At 43.5% G+C, this 18,310-nt stretch overlaps 1 non-coding gene across 1 annotated transcript; it reads left to right on the top strand.

Moving 5' to 3' along the window:
• Nucleotides 1–1,657: 1,657 nt before the first annotated feature.
• trnal-uaa (transfer RNA leucine (anticodon UAA)) lies at nt 1,658–1,740 on the top strand. Its single transcript has one exon. It is a non-coding gene; the product is annotated as a tRNA-Leu (tRNA).
• Nucleotides 1,741–18,310: the final 16,570 nt, after the last annotated feature.

The raw sequence follows: 18,310 nt of genomic DNA, 5'->3' as shown, positions 1-18,310 counted from the left end.
TAGTGTCATCTGCAAACTTGGAGATATTACACTCTATTCCTTCAACCAAATCGTTAATGTATATTGTAAAGAGCTGGGGTCCCAGCACTGAGCCCTGTGGCACCCCACTAGTAACTGCCTGCCATTCTGAAAAGGACCTGTTTATCCCGATTCTCTGCTTTCTGTCTGCCAACCAGTTCTCTATCCACGTCAGTACATTAATCCCAATACCATTCACTTTGATTTTGTGCACCAATCTCTTGTGCGGGACCTTGTCAAAAGCCTATTGAAAGTCCAAATACACCACATCCACTGGTTCTCCCTTGTCCACTCTACTCATTACATCCTCAAAAAATTCCAGAAGATTCGTCAAGCATGATTTCCCTTTCATAAATATATGCTGACTCAGTCCGATCCTGTCACTGCTTTCCAAATGGGCTGCTATTTCATCCTTAATGATTGATTCCAACATTTTCCCCACTATTGATGTCAGGCTAACCGGTCTATAATTAGTTGCTTTCTCTCTCCCTCCTTTTTAAAAAAGTGCCGTCACATTAGCTACCCTCCAGTCCGTAGGAACTGATCCAGAGTCGATAGATTATTGGAAAATGATCACCAATGCATCCACTATTTCTAGGGCCACTTCCTTAAGTACTCTGGGATGCAGACTATCAGGACCCAGGGATTTATCGGCCTTTATTCCCATCAATTTCCATAACACAATTTCCCGCCAATAAGGATATCTTTCAGTTCCTCATTCTCACTAGACTCACAGTCCCCTAGTACATTTGGAAGGTTTTTTGTTGCTTCCTTTGTAAGGACAGAACCGAATTATTGTCTCTATCTCTCTCTATATCTGTCTTTCTCTCTATCTGCCTCCCTCTTTGTCTCTCTCTTTGTCACTTTATTTGTCACTGTCTTTCTCTCACTCTTTCCCTCTCTTTTTATAGAGCACACACACACACCCCTCTGTATATGTGTGTGTTTGAGTCTTTTTCTCACTCAGTCTGCCTCTCCTTCTCAGTCTCATACTTTCTGTCTCACGTTGTCTCTATCTCGCTGTCTGTCTCTCCCTGTTTGTCGGTTTGTCTCTGTCTCTCAATGTGCCTGTCGACTTCTCATGGTGTCCATTTCTGTTCACAGCTCGATTCCTGCTCTGACAAAATAAATGCCCGTCAGTTCCTCGTTAGTGTAGTAGTTAGTATCCCTCCCTTTCACGCGCGAGGTCGGGGTTCAATTCCCCGACGAGGATGAAGCTTTTTCAAAATGTTGAATATTACTTTGATGTGTCCTGGAAAGTTATAAAAAGACTTGGGGAAAGTAATACGGATGTGAGCTTTGGTTCAGTGGCAGCATTCTCGACTGAATCAGGAGGTTGTGTGTGGAAGTCCAACTCCTGAGACTTGAGCATATAATCTTGGCTGACACTCAAATGCAGTACTTGGGGAATTTTGCATTGTTGAAGCTGTTGACTTTTGGATGAAATGTTAAATTGAAGCTCTATCTGCACCCTCGGGTGGATGTGAAAGTTCCCAGAGCATTGCTCAAAAAAGAATAGGAGAGTTGCCCTGTGTCAATATTACGATTAATATTTGAAAATGCTCATTGAAAACCTGTCTATGTGAGAGTGGAGCTGCAGCCCATATTCTCACAGAGACAAAATCCGAATGCTGACAAAACCAGGATGGCCGAGTAGTTTAGGCGTTGGACGTAAAATCCAATGGGTGTATAACTGCGTGGGTTCGAACCCCACTCCTGGTAAATTTTTAAGTTCAAACCGATTTCCTCCCATCCTGCTCAGTTATATCCGAATGTATTCTGTTGAATCTGTCCATGTCGATAATTTTATAACATTCTCAACTGACAAAGAAATGGGATTATGCAATGTTTCTGTGCCTCTCACTCTCTGTGTTAAGAGAGCTCTTTATGTGTTTGTGTTTGAGTCTGACTGACTCTGTCTGAGGAATTACAAGCTGAATTTAGGGAGCTGGGAGCTAAATTAACAAATAGGACCTCAAAGGTAGCAATTACAGGATAGCTACCACTGCCACCTGCTAGTCAGAGTAGGAATCGCAGGATAGCTCAGATGAATGTGTGGTGCAGAAGGGAGGGGTTCAATTTCCTGGGACATTGGAACCGGTTCTGGGGGAGCTGGGACCAGTGAAAACCGGACGCTCTGCACCTGGGCAGAAGCAATGTCCACAGGGGAGAGTTTGCTCGTGTTGTTAGGGAGGGGTTGAACTAATATGGCAGTGGGATGGGAACCTATGCAAGGAGACAGAGGGAAGTAAAATGGGGGCTGAAAAGTAAAAGTGGAAGGCAGAGAAACCCAAGGCAAAAATCAAAAAGGGCCACATTGCAGCCAAATTCTAAAGGGACAAGGTGTGTTAAGATAACAAACCTGAAGGCACTGTGCCTAGATGCGAGGAGTATTCGTAATAAGGTGGGCAAATTAACTGCACAGGCAGCAATTAATGAATATGATGTATTGGCATCACGGAGAAATGGCTCCAGGGTGACGAAGGCTGGGAACGCAACATCCAGGGATATTCACCATTCAGGAAGGATAGACAGAAAGGAAAAGGAGGTGGGGTGGCATTGCTGGTTGAAGAGGAAATTAACGCAATAGTAAGGAAGGACATTCGCGTGGATTCTGTGTGGTTTGAGCTGCGGAATATCAAAGGGAAGAAAACGCTAATGGGAGTTGTGTATCACCAAACAATCGTAGTGAGTTTGGGGACAGCATCAGACAAGAAAGTAGGGATGTGTGCAATATAGGTACAGAAGTTATCATGGTCGACTTTAATCTACATATAGATTGGGTTAACCAAACTGGTAGCGATACGGTGGAGGAGGACAGCTGGAGTGTATTCGGGATGGTTTACTCGACCAATATGTCGAGGAACCTTCTAGAGGGCTGGCTATCCTAGACTGCTTGATGTGTAATAAGAATGGACTAATTATCAATCTTGTTGTGCGAGGCCCCTTGGGGAAGAGTAACCATAATAAGGGAGAATTCTTTGTTAAGGTGGAGAGTGAAACAATTAATTCTGAGACTGGGGTCCTGAACGTAAGGAAAGGTAACTTCGATTGTATGAGACATGAATTGGCTAGAATAGACTGGGAAATGATACTTAAAGGGTTGACTGCAGAAGCAATGGAAAACATTTAAAATCTCATGGATGAACTTCAACAATTGGACATCCCTGTCTGGAGTAAAAAATAAAACGGGAAAGGTGGCTCAACCGTGACTAACAAGATAAATTAAGGATAGTGTTAAATCCAAGGAAGAGGCATATAAATTGGTCAGAAAAAGCATCAACCTGAGGACGGGGAGAAATTTAGAATTCAGCAGAGGAGGACAAAGGGTTTAATTCGGAGGGGGAAAATAGAGTATGAGAGGAAGCTTGCTGGGAACATAAAAACTTCTATAGATATGTGAAGAGAAAAAGATTAGTGAAGGCAAACGTAGGTCCCTTGCAGTCAGATCCAGGTGAATTTATAATGGGGAACAAAGAAATGGTAGACCAGTTGAACATATATTTTGGCTCTGCATTCACGAAGGAAGACACGCATAACCTTTTGGAAATAGTACGTGACCGAGGGGCTAGTGAGAAGGAGGAACTGAAGCAAATCCTTATTTGTGGGAAATTATGTTCGGAAAATTGATGGGACTAAAGGCCGATAAATCCCCTGGACCTGATGAAGCATCCCAGAATACTTAAGGAAGTGGCCCTAGAAATAGTGGATGCATTGGTGATAATTTTCTAACAGTCCATCGATTCGAGATCAGTTCGTATGGACTGGAGGGTAGCGAATGTAACACCACATTTTGAAAAAGGAGAGAGAGAGAGAAAACGGGTAATTACAGACCAGTTAGCCTGACATCAGTTGTGAGGAAAATGTTGGAATCAATTATTAAAGATGAAATAGCAGCACATTTGGAAAGCACGAACAGGATCGGTCCAAATCAGCATGGATTTATGAAAGGGAAATCATGCTTGACAAATTTTTTTGAATTTTGAGAGGATGTAACTAGCAGAGCAGACAAGGGAGAACCAGTGGATGTGGTGTAGTGGGACTTACAAAAGACTTTTGACAAGGTCCCACACAAGAGGTTGTTGTGCAAAATCAAAGCACATGGCATTGGAGGTAATGTATTGATGTGGATAGAGAACTGCTTGACAGAGTCGCGATAAACGGGTCCTTTTCACAATGGCAGGCAGTGACTAGTTGGGTGCCGCAGGGCTCAGTGCTGGGACCCCATCAATTTACAATATACATCAATGACTTAGATGAAGGAATTGTGTATAATATCTCCAATTTTGCAGATGACATTATGCTGGATGGCGGTGTGATATGTGAGGAGGATGCTAAGAGGCTGCAGGCTGACTTGGACAGGTTAGGTGAGTGGGCAATTGCGTGGCAGATGTCGTGTAATAACGATAAATGTGAGGTTATGCACTTTGGTGGCAAAAACACGAAGGCAGAATATTATCTGAATGGCGGCAGATTAGGAAAAGGGGAAGTGCAACGAGATCCGGGTGTCATGGTACATCAGTCATTGAAGGTTGGCATGCAGGTGCAGCAGACAGAAAGAAGGCAAATAGCATGTTGGCCCCATATCTTGGGGATTTGAATATAGCAGCAGAGCAGTCTTGCTGCAGCTGTACTGGGCCTTACTGAGGCCTTACCTGGAATACTGTATTCAGTTTTGTTCTAATCTGAGGAAGGACTTTCTTGCTATTAAGGGAGTGCAGCGAAGGTTCACCTGATTGATTTCCGGAATGGCAGGACTGACATATGAGGAGAGATAGGATCGACTGGGAATGTATTCACTGGAGTTTAGAACAATGAGAGGGTTCCTTAGAAACATAAAATTCTGATGGGACTGGGCAGGTTAGATGAACGAAGAATGTTCCCGATGTTGGGGGAAGTCCAGAACCAGTGGTCACAGTCTGAGGACAAGGGATAAGCCATTTAGGACCGAGATGAGGAGAAACGTCTTCACTCAGAGAGTTGTTAACCTGTGGAATTCTTTTCCGCAGAACGTTGTTGATGCCAGTTCATTAGATATATTCAAGAGGGAGTTGGATATGGCCCTTAAGGTAAAGGGATCAAGGGGTGTGGAGCGAAAGCAGGAAAGGGGTACTGAGGTGAATGATCAACCATGATCTTATTGAATGTTGGTGCAGGTTTGAAGGGGCGAATGGCCTATTCCTGCAACCTTTTTCTATGTTTCTATGTTTCAGAGTGCATGCATCTAATGGCCGAGTGTGCTGTGCCATTTCTTTCAACTGGGTACTATTTATTGAACCTGTAACTCGCCCGCTTTGTATCTGATCCATATTGTGTTTCACCTGACCAATCATCCATCTCCCATAGGCATGACATGTGTCTCTTTTCCTGTCATCGGCATCGTCCTCTCAATTCCTGCTTATTTTGCTCGTTAATTGTTCGTGCATGGCCTTCCAATATGGATACACCGTCTAGCATTTTTTTTGGATGTTTTAGATCCTAACTCTGAAGATTCTATCCCAATCCTGGCTTGTTTCCTGATTAGTACCTCCGTTGTTCCCCTCAAATGATCTACACCTGCCTGGATCGCCTGTATATCTGGTGCATCTACTAGAGATGTCACTGTAAAGTTAATACGTCATTTGCTATAGATCTCCTCTGTCCTCCTTCTTTGTGTCTCAGCTTCTTGTGTTACTCCCTTGCTCCTGATGTGTCACTAGCTATTCTCAGGATTGTGTCTAGCAATCGTGTTTACAACGCTTTAGTCTTGTGGCTAATTTTTTCTGGCAGGTATAGGGCTGATTAATTTATGCTCACAGGTAACATTTCATGCAGCACATTGTCAAATAACAACATAACTTCTGTTCCAGGTTTAACTAACACGCAATTTCCCAAGGTTAATTCCCCTGGTTTACAATATTCAGGTAACATTTTTTAAACACTTATCTTGTGGCTTCAAGACAAACGCTCCTGACACTTAGATGCCGCCCCCTAGAGGCTGCTTTACGTAGTTTGTGTACCCTCCGCTGTGGTGAAATGCTTCTGGGCCCCCTTGGGGTGGCCTTGTAGCTTGTCCTTGTAGAATCTGAATGACGGTGATGATCACGTTTATATTCTGTTGATACAACTCATCCTGGATATTCCAGGTTTTAGTTCGAGTCTTACCCTTTCCATTTCAACCGGATTTTCCTTTCACTTGCCACTGTATTGGTTCTGCAATTGCTGTGGTTAGGCACAACATTCCTACAATAGCTAAAGAACCCCAATACCTTGCAAACCCCTCAGACTGGTTTTGGTTGGGGCATAATCCTAATGTCCTCCTTCCTGTCATTGGACATGGTCCGAGTTCCTTGGGATATTTCGTGTCCCAGGTCCTGTAACACAGGCTGTCCGATTTGTGCCTTTTTGGGATTTACTTTAAATCCTGCTTTCCGTTATCTCAAATGTATTTTTCATAACTAGAACAGAGTCTAGCACGGAGGCTTTGATAGCTGCTTTCCGTTATCTCAAATATTCCAGTTTCAAAGCCTTTACGTCTCAGTTTCTATGGTTTTTCAACCACTGTATCTTAAGTCACAAGTTCAACTTATATTTTCCTTTGTTCTAAACTGCTAAAGCCTGCCGTTTTAACATTTTATTTTTTCCAAAATTAATTTTACACTTTCGCAGATAGCTCCCCACTTGCCCAGGAGTTTGACCTGATCCCTGAAGGTATTTCTACATTGTTTCCAAACATGATAGTTTTATTTTTTTTTAAGTGATCAGATTTAACTTTTTATTTTAAATGTATCTCATTTTGTTGTGTATTTTCTTAAAGAGTGGTACTTGAAATCTTCACAACAAAATTAACTCTTCACTGCTCCCATCCTAATTTCTGCTCCCCTTTTGTAGTATTTGTATTTATTGTTGGATTATGAAATGCTAAATATGGTAATACTGTTCTTTAATCGGACTTATCATTTATGCTTATAGTGATTCACAGATCACAGAATGCAAACGACTTGTTTTATAATTCTGTGCCTGACTTCTGTTTTAGAAGCTGAACATCAAAAACTCTAATCTTTTGCGCTGTAACTTCAATTTTGTGATACAGTATCTCATAATTTTAATCTTTTTAAGCTTCAGCTTCTGACGCAGTATGTTTACTTTTATTAAAAGTCTTCCAAACCCAAGATTTTCCAATACAACCAAAATATTTATCAAGGAGAATCACCAGAAATATCTCAAAATCCCAATTCAAATATGCCAATCTTTTATTTAATTTTTTTTTTACTGAGCTCGAAGCTTTCGCATCAATATTTTACACAACGAAATATGGGGGCGTATTTCCCAAGCCCGCAGCCTTCAGACACCCACGCAGGATTATTTTTTTAAGGCATTACAATTTCCCTTCTCCGTTCTTTATCTCATTCCTAGACTAAATGTATTGTCTTTCAAACAAATGTAATCAATGATTACATGTTTTCTTTGACAAGTGAGCGTGTCGAATTTTTTTTTTTTAAACCATCGGGACCACACATTTTTTATCTTTTGCTCAACAAACCTATCCTTTGTGCATTTCCTAGCTCCATAACATATCATCTGAATAAATCCACACCTGCGTTTCTAAATTAAAATGTAATTCAATTCTAGGTTCACACTTTCTTAAAACTTCCTTCATACTGGACAGCACTACAAAGGGTTAAAAAAAATTCACTCTGTCTGAAAAAGTGGGTGGGGCCATAACAACAGACATCTGAACCACTTTCTGAAGCAGGCTTTCAGACACCTGAAAAATTCATTAATTCCCACATCAAATATTCTGCAGTCAAAAATCACACAAGCACTTTCATTCAAAGACAGACATTCACAAAAATCTCTCTTCATTCAACAAAGCTTATTGTTTGGCCGACTCTATTTTTGCATCCATACTTCACTTAAGATAGTCACTAACAGTTTTTGTTATGGACTTCCGAAAAATATCTACTAAGCGAGCCTTCTGGCCCCCAATCAATACTTTATTTTCCTCAGGTCCCAATCATAACCCTGTTAGTGGGGGATACAAATTTGGGCCAAATTCCTCTGTCCATTCCCTTCTATCATCTATATCTATTTTTATACTTACATCCTGTTGTCTTTTGTCACTTTCTCTGTCCATCTCACCTTCGGGTATCTTTCTATTCATCTTTCCGGCTGTTAAAATTATCTTTTTCCCATCATCATATCCTGCCTTAACAATCTTCATGACCTTTTCAGATTTATCTCTCAGAAACTCTTCTGGTAGTTTATACATCAGCCCTCCAAGGGCCTTGGCAGATTCCTTTGCCATTTCATACATTGGGGCTTTTTCCCCAGTTCCTGTTTTACCATCTTTATTTAAGCAGAACTTTTTAAACCAAGGCTTTTTACCTAGTGATGTTTTTCCGCCTTTACTTATGCGGAACTATTTACACTGAGGCTTTTTCCCCGATATCCCGTATACGTACTTATTGTACCGACACTTACAGTATTTATTTACATTGTCCTGACGCACCCTTCAACTGGATTTACTGCTGCATGGACTCTACCTCAGATTCGTTGGATCTCTGGTTACTTTGCGAGGAGAATTTCTCAAGGTAATTCTCTACTCACTCATTATTCGGTTGGTTTGGCTTTTTGAGTCTAATCTGCCCAAGCCAGTAGATCCTGCTGACTGCGCCACGTTGTTAGAGTTAACTTCAAACCACCACTCGGAGATACAAGCTGGAAGGTGTGCTACCCTTGAATGAATGCTCAGACAAACTGCCAGAGACATCTTATTTTATACAGTTTCAGATTATAGCTTTATGTAATTACACAAGTTACAATTAATATGTGCTGATTGATTTATACATGATTATCTGGTAGGTTGCTTCCTCCAATCTGGCCTCTATATACTTTAATTAGTAATTCAGGATACGTGTTGTTATGATTCCTTTTATTTAACTTGTATCTTATTACAGAATTCAAATTCTATGTTATCTGTGTCTGTGCCCAGCTCCCAAGGCCTTTGGTCTATGAATTGAAACATCTGACCCTCTGCGGAAGACATCCCACACATGCTTCCCACAGTCTGAAAAACAGGCTGTGGGATCTATTTTAAAAATCTGCTAACTCCATTTTAAAACATCCCAATTATTATTATTAATTGTAATTTCAATTTGTGATCTGCCCTTTCAGTCTATTATGGGGTATCTTATCGAAGGCCTTTGGAAATCTAGATAAATTACATCTACTACATTACGTTAGTTTACGCTATCTGTTACTTCTTCGAAAAATTCAAAGAATTTGGTCAATTCAAGACTTTCGCGTTTCTTATCCATGCTGACTATTCATTTTTGGTTTCTAGTTGTTCTTCCACTTTCTCCTTTAGTAGGGAATCCATTATTTTTCCTCCCAACGACGTTAAGTTGACTGGACTATAGTTCCTCAGAAACGTTCTACCTCCCTTCTTAAAAATAGGTATTACATTAGGTATCTGCCAATCCTCCGGCACTGCACTTTATTCTAACGAAGTATTAAATATGTTTATTAATGCCTCTGCTATCTCTTCCCTCGATGTAATTTGTCCGAAGCCGGCATTTTATCCATTTTCGGTTTGATTAGTTTATATAATATTTTCCATCTTGTTATTTTAAATGCAGTTATTTCATTTCTAATATCATCCAATATCATGTCCACCTGTGTTGACTCCCTGATAAATACTGATGCAAAGTAATTGTTTAATATTTCTTCCTATCTCTGCCTGTAGACAACCTTCTGAGCCACGTACCTTGGTATGTATTGTGGATGTCCTCCACGCAATCTTTATCCTTATCATTCTCAGCCTCTCCTCAGTTCGCGCTACACGGCACCCAATCAGACACGGACTTTCCTGAACCTGCGTTTTTCTGTGGGATGTGACTGTTTTCTGGATTAAATTACTTATCCTGTGTGTTTCAGAGTGTGTCGAACTCGCACTCCAGCCCAATTACGCTGAGCCAGAGCGAATAAAGCAGAGACATTTCCTGCAGATGTGGGAATGTGGGACAGATTTGATGTCCACAAACTCACACACATTAATGTCTCGACTCATTGCCTGCCCTGCCATCTTTAGTTATTTTTTATAAATGAATTTGCTTATTTACACACTGAATTAATTTAATTACTTAGTTTTTATTCAATGGTTATTTATAATGATATTAATTAATTAGTAATTATAGTTAAATTATTAATTTAATAAAGTATTCTTATTGCTCCCAGGTCTTAGTGTGGACCAAGCTTCGAGAAAAAAGGTAATAATCACCAAACGTTCATCTGCCTGCTGTATTTTGGAGGCCAAAGCAGCACTTCCTTCAACCACTGTTCCCATTCAAACTCTCACCAAATTCCGTTTAATATCACTGTGCAGAACACACCGTGAGTCAGCAGTTAGTGTTTAGTTTTATACCTTTGGAGCCACACACAAGTTACAAGTGCTGTCTCAGCTCCATGCCCATTGCTCGCAGTAATTAGCACATATTTAAGACTAACACTTATAGCTGACTGATAGTTAACTACCACTAACAGGCAGTTTCTGCTAACTTCTGTTTTTAAAGTTCTAAGTTCAATTCAAAACGTTAAACTAAATTTCCCTTCTTACAGCTAATACTCAGCCAGACTCACCACGGACTTACCACTGAATCTCACCTTTCTCTACGTTCCCAAGTTTACCACTTTCTTTGTGCACTCTGTTTAAGATCAGGATGTGATGATCGAGTAAGTTCTGGCATGCTCTGCTGGGCCGAAAGGGTCGGGGTGGGGAAGGTCGCTCTGTAAATTTGCAGTCCACAGGCAGATGGGCTGCTAACTCCCAGCATCCCCAGGGAAACCTCAGGGGAACCGGCTCAGACCAGTTTGCAGCCGCGAGCACCGAATGGCCTATTTCTGTGCTGCAGACATTAAGTAACTCTATGTAAAGTGATGTGTGAAGGAGAAGGGATGTCTGAAATGCGATTCTGGGTCAACTACAGACCAGGGCGTGGTCAGAAGGGCAGGTCTGTGATGTCACAATGCTCAGGCACAGTGTCATGGGGGTTTCACCGCTGTATTACTTCACAGGTACAGCAATACCTAGTAACAAAGCTCGTTACCACCCTCCCTGAACACTGCATATTATGGGCTATATTGAGCTCGGAGATTTTACACAGAGTGAGGAGGAGCTGAGTTTAATGTGTGTCGAGTGTGTGCGGGGTACACTTCATCCTGCAGATCACCGCATTGTTCAGGCAAACTTACAAAGGAACGTTACAGTGGTGAATGTCACTGGGATATACTCCGTCTGCAGGAGACCCTTTAATCCCAAATGTAGATTATCTGAAACAAGGATACGTCGCTGTCTCCGGGCGCTGGGGCTGCTCAGGTTAAACCCCACTGGGAGAAAAACACAAGGAGCCTGCAAAAGGATGAAAGCACTGACCTTTGAGCCTTTGAAACCTTCCCTCTCTGGCTGTTGTTTGGTCCCAGGCCATTTCCCCCCAGCTTTTCCTGGGAGTGCTGGGGACTGAGCGGCCCGCCCGTGGACTGAAAAGTAACAGAGCCACCTTCCCCGTGCCGCTCCCTTTGGGTAAACACATCCGACACGAGCCTGGCGGTCGGGAGCTTTATAAATCCGTCCCAGGCCACAGCAGACGTCTTAGCGGGGATAAAACCCACAGGAGTCCAGCGGGACTGATCTCCGTGGACTTCCTCACCTCTATCATTTTTGTTAGTCGCTGAATCCGCGCGGTGAAAGATTAAAACAGGCCTCACTGTGTGTGTACCACAGAGCTGAGCGGATTGGGCAGAACACCCGCCCAACACATTGTGTGATTCTTATTATTTAATACATTTAACAATTACAGTAAAGGGATATTTCACCACATTCTTCAACTCCTCTCTGAATTTCGTCTGGGTCACGGCATAAATACATGTGTTGGTGCAGCAACTCAGGAGCTGAAGCATAAATCCCATTTCCAGTACATATTTAGGTAGAGATACACGAATAATATTTAACGAATACAATCGTTCAACCACAGAATATAACAGAAACACTGCCCATAAGAGGATAAAATTGCCGGATATAACAAACAGTAAAATGATGGATTTCCTTCGCTTCTCCATCTCTGGGTCACTGGGAATCTCCCCACTGCTGTGGGCCCTGAGTCTCCTGCGGGCTCTGCTCGACACTAAAACGTGTCTGACAGTTAAAGTATTGAGCAGAAGGATCAGAACAAATGGAATAAACGGTGTTATAATATAATGAAGGAATTCAATTACTGCCCATGATACTGACTCAGAGACATCCCATCGAACAAAACAAAACCAGGGACTATTGGAAATCTGATACATACCTCCATACATAAAGTACCAGAAATTGTTCTTTACACAGAACAGCGCACTCACTGTTCCCACAACCACAGTCGCCGTTTTCTCGGTGCAATATTTGGTTTTGAGCTTCTGACAACAAATGGCTATACATCGATCAAAGGTAAAAGCAACTGTGAACCAGACGGAACAGTCCGTGACTGCGTAAAGCAGGATAGCATGAATATTACACACTTTAATCTTCCACATGAACTCAAACGCGGTCCAATAACGAATAGGAATCTGCCTGGATATCAGGTCGAGGATAACGACCAGTAGATCCGCCGCTGCCATTGCCACCAGGTAACGGCTGACACACATGGAGAGACCGCACCTTCCTCGAGACAGGATCATTATTGTCACTAAGTTCACTGCAAGAAAGAGAAAAACAGGGAATTTATATTTCAGATTGAGAGCATTAACAGCTGTCTCAAAGAATTATGTGTGAAATGAGTCAGGATTAAGTGAACCAGCCAATGGGACTTGTGGTGTTTGGGTCAGGACTGATGAAATCATCGGATGGGACGTGTGGTGTTTGGGTCAGGACTGATTACACCAGCGGATGGGACGTGTGGTGTTTGGGTCAGGACTGATTACACCAGCGGATGGGTCGTGTGGTGTTTGGGTCAGGACTGATTACACCAGCGGATGGGTCGTGTGGTGTTTGGCACAGGTATTGAAAGAACCAATTTATGGGACGTGTGGGTGTTGGGACAAGGACTGAATGTACCAATAGATGGGACGTGTGGGTGTTGGCTCTGGACTGAATGTACCAGTGGATGGGGTATTTGGGTATTGTGACAGGGAGTGAGTGAAGCGGTGGAAGTGATGTGTGGTTTCCGGGTCATGACTGAAAGAATAAATGTATTGGACCTTTTCCAGGTGGGTAAAGCTCCGAATGAGACTCTGATGTAACGCCATATCCAAGTCAGAGGAAGCAATAATTCAGCACAAGAAGCCGCGAGTTTGTGAATAATCTGTGGCCATTGAGTGGAATAGAGTCATTGTCCAGGGATGGGAATGTAGTATGGGGACAGCGAGGGGGATGAAATCTGTGTCCAGGGAGGAGAATGGAATTGGGGGCCAAGGGACGGAATGGAGTCTGTGGCCAAGGAAGGAATGGAGTCTGTGACAGGGAGGGGAATGGAGTATGTGGCCCAAGAGAGGAATCGATTCTTTTTCCAGGAAGGGGAATCGAATCTGTGTACAGGGAGGGGAATGGAGTCTGTGGCCAAGGTGGGGAATGAAATCTGTGGCCAGAGAGGGGAATGGAGTCTTTGGCGAGGTTACTGTGGTTGTGTCGTAGGCTGAAGAAGAGGAATTGAATTGTATTATGTGTCGAAATCAGAACCTTTCCAACCATTGTTTTGAAAGTACACTTTGTAACTGGCTTAAGCTGACTTTCCAAGAATATTGCAAATAATCTTTAAAGAAGGGACTGTCGCTTTACAATAGACTAATGATAACCCATGTTGTAAGATGTCACAGAAGATTTTCGAACGTGTCTGTTTGCAGCTGGAACTGTGTCAACCAACTTCCTTTCACCTGGTATGAGAAAGTTACAGACTTCCAGTTGACAGAGAAAGTTTGAGGCTGGAAATATCAAAATATTTCACAATATAGTGCTCCATTTTGAATAGTTGCTACCGTGCGGCGCACACCGAGATCTCCTGAACTGTGGCTGAACAAGGGAAATAAATCAATTCAAATACAACTGAACAAACATTTTACTGGAATCTGTTTTGCAGTTTTAACCCTGTCCTGATCATCTGGAATTAGTGACTGTGAGGCAGAGCAGGAGGCGGTGGAAATTACGACAACTGTCTATAGCTGAATCATTAGTGAATAATGTCTCATATCTCAGTGTATTTGTGAAGGATCTCCCAACGCTGATTTCCACAGATCAGTGTCATTTACAATAACCAGAGGTCCTTAAAACACTTGTTACCGCTGAACACATATTTATAATCCAACACTGGGCATCAGTGCAGAAATCTGACTGCAAGCTGTTCAATAATATAATCGTTCACTAACATATCTGTGTCAATAAAGTCAAATTTCTGTCAAATCCTGTGAACCACTATCACTGGAAGCAAGTTGTGGAAACAACATACTGTTCATTGAACTGGGAGCAGCGAATTAACAAATGATCAAACATTACATGACAGAAACTTATTTGCATTGCTAGACAAAGAACAAGAGGTTTAAATTGAATACAATTAATAACTGGAACTAAAGGACAAGGAGAGCAATAACAGAGAAACATGGGTTATATAATTCATTGCAGATGAAGGACTCACCAGGAATACCAACAGCAGCGAGGAGCGGGTAATAAATACGTTCCACATTGAAAAGTGCCCACAGGATCCAAAGCTGAGTTGGAATCTCCCAGAACATGACTTGACTTTCTGTTAGCTCCAATGAGCGCTGTTCGTTTTAGACAACAACTTCAGTCAAACATTGCTGTACAGACTGAAAGAAAATCCCTATTTATAGCCTGAGGGAACTCTCCAGTGAGACAATTAAACTGCACACTGAAGGATATTAATCACAGTCACTGAATAAACAAGTTGTCCGAACCTTTTCTTTGCATCACTTTCAATTGCAAAATATTTTAAAAGCAACTTGGCTTTCAGATCAAATAACTTTATCCAAATCCAAGCACTATTGGTAAAAGCAGAAATAGTTAATTCCACAGAATCACAGCATGCATGTGAAGGGAGCAACTTTCATTTAGGCAGTTTCTATTATTACTGAGATGTAAAATAACTCTGTAATTTCAGATTTTCAATTCACTTCTCGGGGTAACACAAGTGAAATAAAACAAATGGATGGATAGAGGCAGGCTAAGTAAATGTCAGTAACATACACGGGGACTGACAGTACAGTGCAAATTAAGGATACATGGGCACTGATAATACAGTGGTTAGTAAGGGTACATGGGGCAGATAATATATTGGTCAGTAAGGGTACATGAGGACTGATAATACAATTGTCAGTGAGGGTACATGGGGACTGATAATACAGTGGTCAGTAAGGCTACATAAGAACTGATAATACAATCATCAGTAAGGGTACATGGTGACTGTTAATATAATTGTGAGTAAGGATACATGGGCACAGATAATACAGAAGTCAATAAGGATACATGGGGACAGATAATACAGTGGTCAGTAAGGGGACATGGAGCAGATAATATATTGGTCAGTAACGGTTCATGGGGACAGATAATACAGTGGTCAGTAAGGATACGTGTGTGCTATTATTACAATGGTCAGTCCGGATTCATGGCGAACGATGCCATACTGACAGTCACACGCCATCAAATCGCTTATTTTCGTTAGAGCAGGGAATGTAGAGACTGGAGGTGAGGAATGGAGATAAAAGGAGCAGAGAGGTGAGGAGGGGAGAAGAGAGAGGACAGGAGGTGGGAGGGGAGTAGACGAGAGGAGATGAGTGTGGAGGAGAGGAGAGGAGGGGAATAGGAGAGCAGAAGTGAGGAGAGGAGATGCGTTGAGTGGAGAAGACAGCAGAACAGAGTAGAGGATAGGAGGTGAGAGGAGAGGGTGGGAGAAGGAAAGAGTGAAGATGAGCAGGAAGGGGAGGAGAGGTTAGTGGAGGATAGGATAGATGAGAGGGGAAGTGGAGAGGAGAGCAGAGCAGAGATGAGTAGAGGAAAGCAGAGGAGAGTTGATAAGATGAAAGGAGAGGAGAAGAGAGGAGAAAAGAGGGGAGAAGAGAAGATAGGAGAGGGGAAGAGAGGAGAGGAGGGGAAAGGAGATGATAGTGTAGGGGAGATGGAAGTAGAGGAGAGTGGAATAGAGGTGAGGAACAGGTAGGGGAGAGGAGAGGGATGAGAGGAGTGGAGAGGCGAGGGGAGTGGAGATGAGAGTGTAGGGGAGAGGGGTGGAGAGGAGAGTGGAGTAGAGGTGGGGAGAAGGTAGGGGACAGAAGAGAGATGAGAGGAGCGGAGAGAGGAGGAGAGGAGCATAGCAGAGAAGGGAGGAATGGAGAGAAGTGGAGAGGTGAGAGGATGAGAGAGAAGGAGAATAGAGCAGAGGAGAGGGGAAGGGCAGTGGGAGAGCAGAGGAGAGACCATCAGAGGAGAGGAGAGGAAGAGAGCGGGGAGAGTAGGGGCGAGAAGAGATTAGAAGGGAGGGGAGGAGAGGGGAGAAGAGAGGGGAAGTGGAGAGGAGAGTGGAGGAGAGAAGAGCTATGGAGATTCGAGCAATGGAGAAGAGAATAGAAGAGATGAGAGGATACCAGATTAAAGGTGAAAGCAGAGTGGAGAGAGGAGGTAGTAGATTAGAGGAGAGGAGAGGACAAGAGAGGGGACAAGGGAGGAGAGTAGAAGAGAGGGCAGGAGAGAATAGAAGAGTGGGTAACGGAGAGGGGAGTAGAGGTGAGTGGAGAAGAGGGGGGGAAGTTAGGGGAGAGAAGAGGAGAGAGAAGACAGTGCATGAGAGGAGGAGGTGAAAAGAGGGTAGAGGAAAGGAGAGCAGAGGGGATGAGAGGGTAGGAGGGGGAGGAGAGAAGTGGAGAAGAGAGGACTGGAGAGGGTACAGGAGAGCATAGGGAAGGAGAGGAGCGGGGAGGAGAGGGGAGGGGAGAACACCAGACGACACAAGTGAGGAGAGGAGTTAAAATGAAAGGGGAGAAGAGGTGAGGAGGAGAGGAGAGGAGTGAGGAGAGGAGGGGAGAATTTAGGGGAGAGGAGTCGAGATGATTGGAGTGGAGACGAGTGGAGAGGAGAGAGGAGCGTGGAGAGAGAAGCGACCTGAAAACAGGAGAGAGGAGAGGATAGGTGAGGATAGGGGTGGATCGGGGAAGACAGGAGATGAGTGGAGATGAGACAGCAGAGGAGATGAGAGGAGAATGGAGGAGAGGGAAAGGGAGGAGAATAGTGTAGGGGAGAGGGGAGAATGGAGTAGAGGCGTGGAAAAGGTAGGCAAGAGGGGAGAAAATGAGGCACAAGAGAGTTGAGGAGAACAGCTGAAAGGGGAAGAGAGTTGAGGAGAGGGGAGAGGAGAGAGGAGAGGAGACAGGAGAGAACGCGAAGACAGGTGAGAAGAGAAGTGGAGAGGAGAGAGGAGGAGATGGGAGAAGGGATGAGCCGAGTGGAGAGGATGGGGGAGGAGAGGGGAGAGGAGTGATGATGAAAGGATAAGGAGGTGAGCAGAGGGGAGAGGAGAGGAGTGTGAAGGAGAGGAGAGGCGAGAGGAGGAGAGTAATGGAGAGGCGAGGAAAAGAGAGACGAGGGGAGAGAGGAGGGTAGAGATGAGCAGGGAGGGGACGAGTGTGTAGGGGAGGAGAGGGGAGAAGAAAGCAGAGGAGGGGAGAGTAGTGGAACGGAGAGTGGATGTGATGAGAGTAGAGGAGAGGAGAGGAAAGCGGAGTGAAGAGGGGAGGGGATTAGAGGAGAGGACTGGGGAGAGGAGAGGGTAGAGGCGAGGGTGGGAGAGGAGAATAGAGTACAGGAGGGTAGAAGGTAGGGGAAAGGAGAGGAGATGAGCATTGGAGAGACGTGAGGAGAGAGGAGAGGAGAGGAGGGGTGAGGAGGGGAGGTGTTGTGGTAAAAAGGAGGCGTCTCTACGTCAAGGTGGACTAACCGATGTACTTAATCGACACCTGCCCTTCCGTTGGGATAAAACTAGGCTTCTCTCCCTCGGGGTGTACTAACTGATATAGTTAATCGACACCTCGCCCAGCTTCCCACTGTATGACGAACACGGAAGTAAACAAACGAAACCTCAGGTTTATCGGATTTTTACGAGCAATGCACGGGAAGGTTCAGTATTGGAACCTCCGAAATAGAAGCGTTTTGAAGCATAATTTATACAGGTGTTGGAGAGGAGCTATCCTCCTCCAAAATCATCGATAGGTCTATTGCTATCAGCGAAGTTACAGTGATTTGTCGACTCTTATCAGACGGGCTCCGAGTGGTACATGAAAC

The sequence above is a fragment of the Pristiophorus japonicus genome, chromosome 23 (assembly GCF_044704955.1).
Source record: "Pristiophorus japonicus isolate sPriJap1 chromosome 23, sPriJap1.hap1, whole genome shotgun sequence".
Lineage (NCBI taxonomy): Eukaryota > Metazoa > Chordata > Chondrichthyes > Pristiophoridae > Pristiophorus > Pristiophorus japonicus.
This window is presented reverse-complemented; position numbering and strand designations above follow the sequence as displayed.